At 43.5% G+C, this 12,489-nt stretch overlaps 1 pseudogene across 1 annotated transcript in view; it reads left to right on the top strand.

Moving 5' to 3' along the window:
• Nucleotides 1-5,847, top strand: part of LOC311228115 (NXPE family member 3-like) — a 29,908-nt pseudogene extending 24,061 nt beyond the window's left edge. Inside the window, exon 7 of the transcript in view lies at nucleotides 5,439-5,847. The product of the transcript in view is annotated as an NXPE family member 3-like (transcript). The remainder of the gene's footprint in view (nucleotides 1-5,438) is intronic.
• The last annotated feature ends 6,642 nt before the right edge of the window (nucleotides 5,848-12,489 follow it).

Below are 12,489 nucleotides of genomic sequence, written 5' to 3'. Positions count from 1 at the left end.
GGACCAAACATAATGCACACAACTGAAAAGATGCTATCTAGCATATTAGCATCGGCCGCATGGACCAACATAACAAGTAAATGGCAGAATGCAATGGCATCCAGAACACACAACTGAAGAGATGCTATAGCATTATTGGCATTAGCATAGCTCAATTAGCAGCATGAATTAACACAACGTAGCAAACCAAATCATAGTCACACATGCATGTCACAGCATCTCAACACATAAGGCAGGCTACATATGACATGTATCTATCATTACCATAGGCACTATATTTGTAGGCTATTGGTGACTTACTTAGTTCATGAACGCACTCTTACTGGGAAAGCAGACAGCAATGGAACACATGGGGGCAAGATGGCCGCTGTATTTAAACCCATTAGGACCCCTGGGCTGTCCAGAGAGATGCCAGACTATAAATAATAGGACCCCTGGGCCATCAAAGAAGTGCCTGACTGGAAATGACAATACACAGCATAACAAATCATGGGGAATTTACAACACCCCTATTAAAGTCGATATTGAAAATGATCCTAGATGACTAGCACTCTGACATTTATGTCCTTCAATGTTAAGGGCATCAATAATCCCATTAAAAGGAAAAAGATTCTCAACTATTTAAAGAATCAAGATTGCGGCATTGCATTTATTCAGGAAAGCCACTTGACTGATGCAGAGCATGTGAAGTTGCAAAGAGATTGGGTTGGGTCAGTATTTTATTCCTCATTTAATTCCAGATCAAGAGGAGTGGCCATACTATGTCACAAACAGTTAAACCTAAAAATACGTTCTCAAGAAAAAGACACTGCAGGTAGATGGATAATCCTCAAATGTGACATAAATCACGAACCATTTACACTTATTAATCTATATGGCCCCAACAAAGACGATGCACCCTTTTTTAGGAATATTCTATTATCCTCTGCACAAAACTATGGCACATGTATCCTTGGAGGTGACTATAATTTAACACTGAGCATATCAGATAGATCTAATAGGATCCCCCAGCCATTAAGTGCCGCAGCCAAAGTAGTAAGGGATGGTATGTCTGAAATGGGTTTGGTCGATGTTTGGAGAATACTTAACCCACTGGAGAGGGAATACTCATTTCATTCTGCGGTACATGACACTTATTCCAGATTAGACTTGTTTTTAACAACTAAATCACTACTTCATAATGTAATTGAATGTAAATATCTAGCCTCTACAATATCGGATCTCTGTCCTTTGAAATTGAAGGTGAAACAATATTTGGACAAACCTAAAACTAAGCGTTGGAGATTCAAGCCATATCTCCTTAACAACCCAGATTTTGTTAACTTCCTAGAAAATCAAATCGATGACTTTTTAATAATTAATGTAAACACTGCCTCCCCAAGCATAATCTGGGAGACACTGAAAGCTTTCCTAAGAGGTCAGATAACGTCTTTTGGAGCTTCTAAACAAAGAAAAAGTAGACAGTATCTAAACACACTAGACAAAGAAATTCATGAACTAGAGAAAAAACATGCAGAATCCAATAGAGCAGAAACTCTGCACATACTAGTAAAAAAGCGGCTTGAATATAGCAACTTAACTACTAGCCAAGTAGAAGCAGACATGGCCAGAACTAAATACCACTACTATGAAAAGGGGGACAAAACCGGCAAGCTACTCAGCTGGCAAATAAGAAAAGAAGAGATGGCAAAAACAATAGACTCAATCAAATCTAAGGATGGTGATGTATTACATAAACCTGAAGAGATAAACCAGCGTTTTGAAATGTTCTACCACAATCTATATAAGTCTGAAAAGTTTCTTGGGAAACTTACCGATTACTATGCTTCCTGTAGAAGTGAGAACTACCCTTGAAACAGAAATATCAAAGGAAGAAATCACCAAGGCTATTAACTCATTGCAAACGGGCAAAGCACCCGGTCCCGACGGCCTACCTGCTGAATTTTACAAACTGTTCATAAATAAATTAATCCGCCCTTATATGGACATGCTCAAAGACAGTCTCAATAATGGTAAATTACCACCAAGTCTAGAATTAGCAACAATCAATGTACTTCCTAAGCCCTCTAAGGATAAACAACTTTGTGACTCCTATAGGCCCATGTCAATGTTAAATGTGGATTATAAAATATTTTCTAAAGCACTCGCACTAAGAATGGACCCTGTGATGTCTCTCTTAATCCACGAGGATCAGACAGGTTTTATTCAGCAGCGACAGGGATCTGACAATATCAGAAAACGTTTTCATATCATAGAGCTCTCTAAACAAACGAATGACTCAAGACTTGTAATCTCGATGGATGCTCGAAAAGCTTTTGATACAATAGAATTTGAATATCTTTTTTATACTCTGAAACAGATGAATTTTGGTGATGTTTTCATTAATTATATTAAGATGCTTTATTGCTCTCCGAAGGCACAAGTGTTGACAAATGGTATACTTTCCAAACCCTTCCAATTGGGACGTGGAGTACGACAGGGCTGCCCACTCTCCGTATATCTGTTCGCCGCAGCCATTGAACCGTTGGCGGTGGCAATACGGAACAACTACAATGTATGTGGCATAAAGACTGGAGCAAACAAATCCAAACTCTCACTATATTGTGATGATTTACTAATTTATATTACCCAACCAGATAAATCCTTGCCGCAATTACTCAGCATACTAGAGGCATACAGTGCCATATCTGGTTACATGATAAATTATGACAAGAGTGAAATAATGCCACTAAATAGTGTTACCACCCACAATACCCACCCAATGATTTCCAATTTTAAATGGGCACCAAAAAGCTTCAAATACCTGGGAATCCAAATATCTAACGACCTGAACCAAATATACCAAAATAAATATCTACCTATTATGAAAAAAATCAAAACAGACCTATACAAATGGAAAGATGTACCAATTTCTTTAATTGGACATGTTAATGTGGTCAAGATGAATGTTCTGCCTAAATTAATTTATTTGTTCCAGTCAATTCCACTCAGCTGTCCACCAAGCTTGTTTACATCACTGAATAAAATCATTTCAATGTTTTTGTGGTCCCAGAAACGGGCTAGGATCAGATTAAAAGCACTACAGGCTCCCCTGAATAAAGGGGGCTTAAACCTCCCCAACTTCAGACTGTACTACCTAGCCTGTCAATCACGTGTTATTTGGTGTTGGCTCAACAGTGAGAGGCTGCCCACACCAGCATGGGTTAAACTGGAAGAGAACATAATTCATCCTACTCCACTACAGGTAATCCCCTATATAGACACGCAAAAAACTCTTAACTCTATCACTAAAAACCAGATTATACATCATACCTTTGCATGTTGGAAAGAAACTATTAAACTAATGGGAAATCAAAATACCTTGTTAATGAGCATGCCCCTGTGGAACAACCCTTGTGTCCCCAAAATTATTAGTGATGGAATATCTGAAAATTGGAGAACCAAGGGAATCAGCGAAATAAGAGACTTGTATAACCAAAGCATCTTTTCTGATTTTAATTCCCTGAGAGCAAAATATAATTTACCTTCATCCATCTTTTTTAAATACCTACAGATACGGAACTGGGTAAAAAATAACAGTTATAGCTATCCCCATATGTCTGAAACACCAATAGAGAAACTGTTTAACACTACAAAAACATCAAAGGGCCTGATATCTAAAATCTACACACTGATGAACACTGAACAGAAAGATGATAAGATGCTACAACAAAAGGATAAATGGGAAAAAGACATTAAACACAAATATACCATGAAAGAATGGCAGTCATTGCTCCAGAACTCCCAAACAACTTTAACAAATACCAACCATAGGTTAACTCAATTTAATATACTACACAGAATTTATTATACACCTCACAGATTATATCAATTTAGCCACGAGACATCACCCAATTGTCTTCGATGTCAACATGCTAAAGGGGACCTAATCCACACGTTCTGGAATTGCCGGAAGTTAAATTATTACTGGAAATTTATATTTGAACAACTTTCAAAAATTATTGGAAAAACGATGACTCCTGACGCACAAATAGCTATTTTGGGTGATATCTCTATGCTGAGTAACTTTGACAACTTTGAAAAGAAATGTATCCTGTTAGCAATGTCTGCTGCAAAAAAATGTATTCTTTGTCATTGGAAATCTGAACCCCCTCCCCCGACTAAACAATGGTGGGCAGAACTCCTATCCTATTGCACACCTGAAAAAATCATGTATAATGTGAAAGGAAAAATAATACACTTTCAGAAGATCTGGGGTCGGGCAATGGATTACATACCAAATATGGGTATAGAACTGGAGAGAGCTAATTGAAGCATAACAGAGATTGTGGATGTTGTCTTTTTATATTCTATATTTGTCTGCCTGTTTTTTTTTTTTTTTTTTTTTGTCATGTTTATTATTTTATTCAGGTAGTAGCACAGACAATCATGATCTTAAAGTAAATCATGCATTTGATAGTTTTTTTTGTACTAGGAAGGGTCGGGGAAGGGTTAGTAATTGTTTAGTTAGGAAATGTAATTTATATATTTATAACTTGCATTTTACAACTGTATGTAAATGAAATGTTAAAAGCAAATAAAAGATAATAATAAAAAAAAAAACCAACAGCAGCAGCAGCCACAGAGCTTAATGACTGAGAGACGATACCCACCTAGAGTGAGGGGCCCTCCAGGGCACCTAAAGGACTTTGTGTGCACACATAGTTAAGTCCCTAATAATAATAATAATAATAATAATAATAATAATAATAATAATAATAATAATAATAATAATAATAATAATAATAATAATAATAATAATAATAATAATAATAATAATAATAATAATAATAATAATAATAATAATAATAATAATAATAATAATAATAATAATAATAATAATAATAATAATAATAATAATAATAATAATAATAATAATAATAATAATAATAATAATAATAATAATAATAATAATAATAATAATAATAATAATAATAATAATAATAATAATAAAAAAAAAAAAAAAAAAAAAACAGAGTGAGATATGGGGCAGAATAATCCTCACACTCTGTAGAAGGGCTGGGCAGTCTACCCCACCCTTATCTAAGAAAGAAGTTAAGTTACCATTCTAATGTGTTGTATAATTGCAAATAACTTTATACAGAAGAAGCGGAAAATATTATTAGTTAGTTATATTTAGCTACTATGGTTGATTGTTGAGACTGTCATGTTATAAGTTCAGGGAAAGTTATTTATCCTAAGTTCAGGGAAAGTTATTTATCCTAGGAAGGGAGATGTAGTATTAGGTTATATTTGTATAGGAACCTTTGTGCGGTAGGAACCTTGATGTGTGACGGGGGGAGTGAAATAAAGCATGCACGGACTCGAAAGCTATCGCCTGTGTCATATCGTCTCTTCATTATAACAAACCTAAGATCTCATGATTATAACTCAACAAGCGTGCTTCGCTATGTAGCTAATGAGCTGGACCGCCTGGTTGGCGGCACAAACACTGTCGTTGTCCTCAGTGTCTGGGCCCATTTTACCCCTTTCCCCATGGAGATCTACATCAATCGGCTACGCAACATTCGGAGTGCAGTGTTGCGCCTCTTTGATAGAGCCCCTGGAACACTGGTGGTGATTCGCATGGGAAACCCAAGGGCTCAGGCATATAATCACCTACTGTCCTACAGTGACTGGTACGCCCTACAGCAAAACAGAGTGCTCAGAGCCATGTTCAAGGGACTGAACGTTCGCATGGTTGATTCCTGGGAGATGAGCATGGCCCACCACCTTCCCCATGACATCCACCCAGGCCTGCCCATTATCAAGAATATGATTAATGTTCTCCTGTCCTACATCTGCTGAGAGAAGAAAGAGAAATTAAAGGCAGTGGTTGGGAAGGTACTCAGAGTATAGTTTTGCAACTGTGAGAGAATGAAACTCATCATCTCCTACCACCAACAAGAAGACAAAAGACGCCCCCACCCTCCATTGTATCCAAAGACCCCACACCCTCACCTCTCCTGTCAAACCACCCCCAAACACACCACCCCCCCCCCCCTTCACCACCCCAAGCCCCCCCCCCCAGAGCAGAGAAAACCACACAACTCACCATTCCAGACAAACCACCCCGAAACACATCACCCCCTCCTTCATGGACCTGAAAGCTGAAACCCCCCCATGGAACAGACCAACCACCCACCATTCCAGTTCGACCACTCACAATGGACACACCTTTTGCTCCCCCTGTATATAATGAGACCACAATCGTTGATCATGAGCTCAGTTGGGGGCAGTGTACTCTCTGAGTCATCCTGCTGTAACTCTTTGATTCACCTGAACCTGCTTTGGTGTATTAAACCCACGTTTGTTCAAGCCTACCTGACTGTCTACATTTGATTACTCCGGGAACAATTCTCCCACACAACCTACCAATTTTTTAACACTGGAAGAAGTTGAACTACTGAAAATCTACCGTCAAGAGAAATATAGTTTAGTTAAAGTTATGATACTGTACATACTTTTCACAAAATAGGAAGCTCACAGTATAATCATGTATTCATACCGGTAAGTTCTACTGAGGAAATGTTTGCAAACCTAATGAGTTTCATAGGCCTTGTGCTATCTAGTGGTTTGCAACCATTTCCTCAGTAGACAAAGACACATCTGGTTATACTGTGAGCTTCCTGTTTTGGAAAGGCCCATGATGATCATAGAGGTAGGATTAAATTAAGTCTAATCATGATAATGATGATGATCACAGAGATAGGATTAAATTAAGTCTAGTTTGGCTTGTATGCATCAGGGTGTACCTTAGAATGTACCTTGAATCCTACCTCTATGATCATCATCATTATCATCATCCAACCTGAGGTTGTTGATGCAAAGGTTGTGTTGACACAGGAGGTGGTGTCAGACCAAGGTCCTCTGTAGGACGTATTGGCCTATATGAAGACCATTCTGTATGAAGAACATTCTGTAGAGTCTTTTCCCGCTTTAGACCAGTTACAATAGCATTATTCAAAGTTGATACTCAGGTTTGGTTGTCTAGTGCCTTAAAATTTTATTTGTGTGTGCACATCCTGGAACTCTTTTTAAAACTCACTGGTATATCCGTCACTTCCAGGTGATTCATTCATCTTCAGTTTTTTTTATATGGTTTTGAATTTCTTTGCATGTTTACAAGGTTTTGAAAATAAATGTATTTGTTTATTTGGGGTTGCAATAAAGCTTTTGATAATATTTGCAAAACTGCTATCCTTTCTTTTAGTTAGTTAGGTTTTTGTGTGAATGTCTTTCGGATTTGAGATACATCAGACTGGTGCATCTGGTTACTTTTTTCTGTAGTCCTACCTTTTGGTGGAAAACACAGACACCATTCCTATAGATCGCTGCAGTATTTGGCCGGCAGGATGCTTACATTGTTTGAAACATTTGTTTTGTTAGTGCATCATTTTATGTCAAGCAATTACTTTGGCTGCCAATGAGCAACTATTGTGAAAAGATAAGAAAAGATACATGATGGGGGAGCTCCCGTAGCTCACCGCGTATCTCGGCGCTATTTCGGCGTCGGGGACAACCGTGCTCGTCACGGATCTGGGGTACACGAGTTCGATTTTCTCAGAGTGTCTTCCCCTACTCTACATCCCATTCAACCTGTTTCTGTCGGTCATGCTTGACCAGAAAAAGCGATAAACGCTAAAAAAAAAAAGTAAAAAAAAAAAAGAAAAGATACATGATATATATCTGTATATCTGTATGTTGTGTATGTCATAAATGTCATTATGAATTGAAAATGGGGGACCCTGATGTAAACAAGACGAAAGTCTTTCTCTAGTCTGCATCCCCTTAACAATTGTGTGTATTGAGCCGTACTGTACCCCAGGGGTGGTTCTAGCATCAGAACTTTAGGGGGGCTCAGCCCCTAGAGCAGTATCATCATTTCACAAAATGCCAAGGTATGGCAAGGGAGGGTGAAGGGGGGGTCTTTTTGGTGGATTTTTTTTGTCAAATCAGTTGTGCAATAGTCAATTTTGGTGAGTTGTTTCTATACAATTCACTTTCCCCCCCCCCCCCCCTATTGTTAGGTTTTAGTGAGTTTTTCCTTACCTTCGCGTGGGGTATGTCTGGGAGTGCTTGCATTCATTCATTTATTTGCATTTATTTTAAATTTGTTGGACCTTATGGTGTTCTTGTTTTGTTCTTGACTTATTGTTATGTTTCTTCTTGACTTGTTTAAAGAAGACATGTCCGGCCCATGGGGACATTAACGTGTGTTGTCGGGCCTTAAAAATAAATTTGATTTGATTTGATTTATGACATTTAGGTAACATTAATGAACAAAGGAGACAACTAGAATATGTACAATAGCTGCACGGTGGTGTAGTGGTTAACACTGTCGCCTCACAGCATATATTATAGTCATAACCTAACGTTCTGTATCATTAGGGGCTCTGCTTGGCATCACTCTGCACAAAGGGAGGCCAAGCGGAGCCACTGGCCGACAAATACACCCCGCTGAAGGCCCCCCACAACCAACAGAACAGGGAGGGCCGAGCCCCCCCGACCCCCCCTAATGGAGGGCACCCCCCCTATTAGAGGTTTACCGGGAGGGCGACGGACCCGACCGTGCGAAGAGGCACTCAAGCAACTCAACGCACAGGGTGAGCAGACCGTGGCTTGACCCCACGACTACACACACGCACAACCCGCATGCCACCCGGGAACGAACGGAGGGAAACAACCTCGTTACTGCCCCCAGAATCACGGGATCAAGGGCAAACCCAACCCCGTGGCAAGGCCGTAGCAGCGGAGCGCGAAGGAAGACCCAGACCCACCAAAAGGACTGGACTCCCTGGAATGGGGGCCCGGAGAAGTCCATGATGCCAGCATCAAGACCCCACCAGGTGGGCACTCAGTGACCCCGCCCCCCACATCGCCAGCGTATTCGGACAAAGGCCCCTCAGCCGAGCGGGCCCTGTCCTCCCCAACAGTACACCGTCTGGCACACTGGCCCTGCAACAGGCAGACAGCATGGCCGTAAACACACAAGAGTTAACCAACGGAAGCAGGCAGTGCACCGGGGAAAAAGACCAGGCAACAGGCTGTTAACCCTAGCCTGGAGACTGCGGACGAGACAGGCGCCAGAAAGGACAGCTGAACACAGCCGCCCGGGCGGAAGGGGCGTATGCTGGCGTTGTCGCATAACCAAGCCTCCACAGAGAAGGCTGACACGATTGGCAGACGTCATGAACGTGCAGGGGCACCCTCAACCGGTGAACCCGGGAGTTGACACTGCAGCAACACACCAGAGAACCAACCACCCAGGTGTTTCCCTATGCAATGGTTGGTCCCATAACCCCTCAGGAAAAAAAACCCAAAACACACCTGCGGCACTGCCGCAGCCCGTGTTCCAGTTTCCAACAGGGTTATCCCGGGCCTACGGGTCAACGAAACATTACCCCGGACCGGGCCCGGTGATACGGGGAGCACAGGGTCCCCCGAGGAGGCCAAAACCACCCCAACAGGCCCCTCTTCGCCATGCATAAGAGAAGAGCGTAAAAAATGGAAAACCAGCCCCAGCACCCCGCACTCGGTATACCCAGGAGGTCACCCAACCAAGTACCAACCAAGACCAACCTGCATGGCGGCCGAGATCCGACGAGATCGGGCGCGTACAGGTTGGCACGGCCGTAAGCCAATACAATGTACCCAACAAGGGTTCCATAACGCTCAACCCTGTGACACCCGGACCGACCTAGCATTTTTTCCCCCTGAAAAAAGCCCAAGTCCCTCAGGGTACCAGAACAGCAGATCTGCATCCCCGGCGGACAACGGGTGTAACTGATCTGGACCAGCGCGACCAGAACCAGTCCCGTGCCCTAACCACGCCGACATGCCAACCCCAGGAGAAGGGGCAGATATGCGTGTTGACCCTAAAACATAAAAAGAAGGCGCCACCCAGACGTTTCGGTACGAACCGCGCCCGGCGGCCCACCCCCCGGGGGCGTGAGACCCTTGCCCATATGTTCAGATCCATTCCGTTATCATCCCCTGATATGAACGGGAACCCATCGACAACCACACAGGGTGTCGGAAGAGGAAAAAACCCCCATCCTAATTGCTGTTTTAACCCCAAGCAATCAAGGCGCGCCAGTCAGCCAATGTCCAACAGAACATCCTGAGCTAGCACTATGTGTGCGTTTTGACATACCCACATCAACAATAGGCTATTTAGACCATCTTATTGAATTCCCAAGACGCCCAGGGGAACGACAAGAGGGGCGAGATGCAATCAACTCCATGAATGAATGAATGAAAACTTTACCCAACAGATTGCAGAAAGGGTACAACCCAGTACGGCGCAATACACACAATTGGTTAAGGGGAGGCAGACCTGAGAAAGACGTGAGTCTTGTTTCCATCAGGGACCCTCATTTCCAATCCATATAGACACATCCAACTCTTTATAATAATAAAGAAAAAGCATCACCCGTATGAACCAACTGCACAGCTGGGAGTAAAAAACCCGTTTTCACATGATTTTAATCCAGTCACTCTTTTTAATCAGAGTGTAAAACCAGACCCTCCCAGAAACACCTTCCCACATGAGTTTATAGTCATGAAAAAGATATGCCAACTGTGAGTCATGTGACCAACTGACTCAAGTTTACACATAAATCGGGCGCAGCAGAACTGTGAGCCCTACGCCCTAACTCGACACCTTTAAGACACCGTAACTCATGGAAGGCGTCGCCATAGCAACACCGCTACAACGGGCGGGGAATCCTGCCGGCTCCTGTCTTGTAATAGGAGTTGGCAGAATAACCCCCCCCCCCCCCCCCCCGCCAAGACGTCTCACCGGCTCGGCCCTGACTGGCTCAGCAGAAGAGATCAAAAATCCCCTAAACCAATCAAGTGGGAAAGGAGGGGTTTATTCGACACCCCCTCACGAAAACACACTTCGTTCCCTACACACAGAAAAACTACCGTAGCCATTTTGAAAACCTCCGGTAGAATGCAATGCATAGCATAAGCTAATTCAATGCCCGCTACCCACAAAATGTGAACAGGATTTACAACAAAACACAAGTCGCATGTGTGTGAATCCTACACCCGTTGACTATGTCGTACATAGCAAAAAACGCTGACCGAGAGTAACGGCTAGGCCGTGGAATGTGCGTGTACGAGTATTACTGCAACTAAACAACACAGCATTGTGAGACACATATACTTAGTTCAAGCAATGGAATAATACCAGTTTCTACCTGCATGTGGAGCATCAAGCTAATAGAACTACTTACTGAGTGTATGTTGCAGACCTTGCTTAACCTCGTAACACAACACGACTCATCTCACAACGTAAAAGTGCAGATTCATATATACACAACCCCACCATATGAATTGTTGAAGAAACACACAGTTCGTTCGGCCAAAACACAGTCCCCCTTATGTCGGGGAACTTTTTTATTTATAATGTTTTTTAAGGCACAAAATCATAGAGGGGCCGGGGAGGGTGTAAAAGAGAGGGGATACAGAGGGGAAAAGTCACTCAGCGGCGTCTGCCACCTCGCGCCGCTCGAGTCTTGCCACCCCGAGGAGCCCCGGAGGGACGGTAGGTTACAGTCTGCTGGACACGATGTTCCCTACCGTCTCCTCCGGTCGTGGATGGGCCGGCGGTGGCAGAAGCGCCGTCTCTTCTCCTGGCCCTCTTGGAAGGGCCAGCAGCGGCGGCGGAGGCAGTGGTAGCGGCAACGGAGACAGCTCGACGTCGCGGAAGCCTTCTGACTCCACCGGCAAAGACAGGAGGCGGAAAATGGGGTTGGAGGATGGATCTCTCCTCTGCCATCTCTCTGCATGTCGAGGTCATCAACCGCAGGGCCTTCCCGAACAGACCAGCGTCGGAGAGGGCGGCCGTCAGAAGAGGAGCTCTCTTCTTCTCCGGCACACGGGCCTGCTCCAGCCAAAAATGACGCTGGCCCAGGGTGGCCAGGGCGCGCACTTTCCCCATGGCTATGGCCAGCACCTGGGAAAGGTGCAGGACAGCTCCAGCAGCCTGGGTGATCTGATTGCATTTTACCTCGTTCAGATCCGTGCCGCCCGTCATGATCCCCGATACAAATCTAGCCAGGTGGGCGATGTTAGACGCCGCAGCCAGCGATTGTGTACCAGCGATGAATGACTGGTCACCCCAATAAGCCAATCGCCTAGCCGATTTCCCCTGGAGGACCGGCTTGCATAGGGGTTCCCACACCATATCCGGACAGAGGAGAGCGCCCATCGGACTGTCAAGCCGAGGCACGCCCTCCCCCATACCTTTGACTAACCCCGACACCCGCGTAACTGGTACGTAGGTGGGAGTTAGTCCCATGATGTTGGACACCGCCTGACCCCGACGAACATAGGCCCCCATCGAGGGGAAAAATGGGTAGACAACGTCCACCCCTCTCACTGGGCGACGCTGCCAGGGATGACCTATGAGATCATCAGGGACAGGTGCAGGCAATG

This window comes from Notolepis coatsorum, assembly GCF_963971535.1.
Source record: "Notolepis coatsorum genome assembly, chromosome: 5".
Taxonomy (NCBI): Eukaryota; Metazoa; Chordata; class Actinopteri; order Aulopiformes; family Paralepididae; genus Notolepis; species Notolepis coatsorum.
This window is presented reverse-complemented; position numbering and strand designations above follow the sequence as displayed.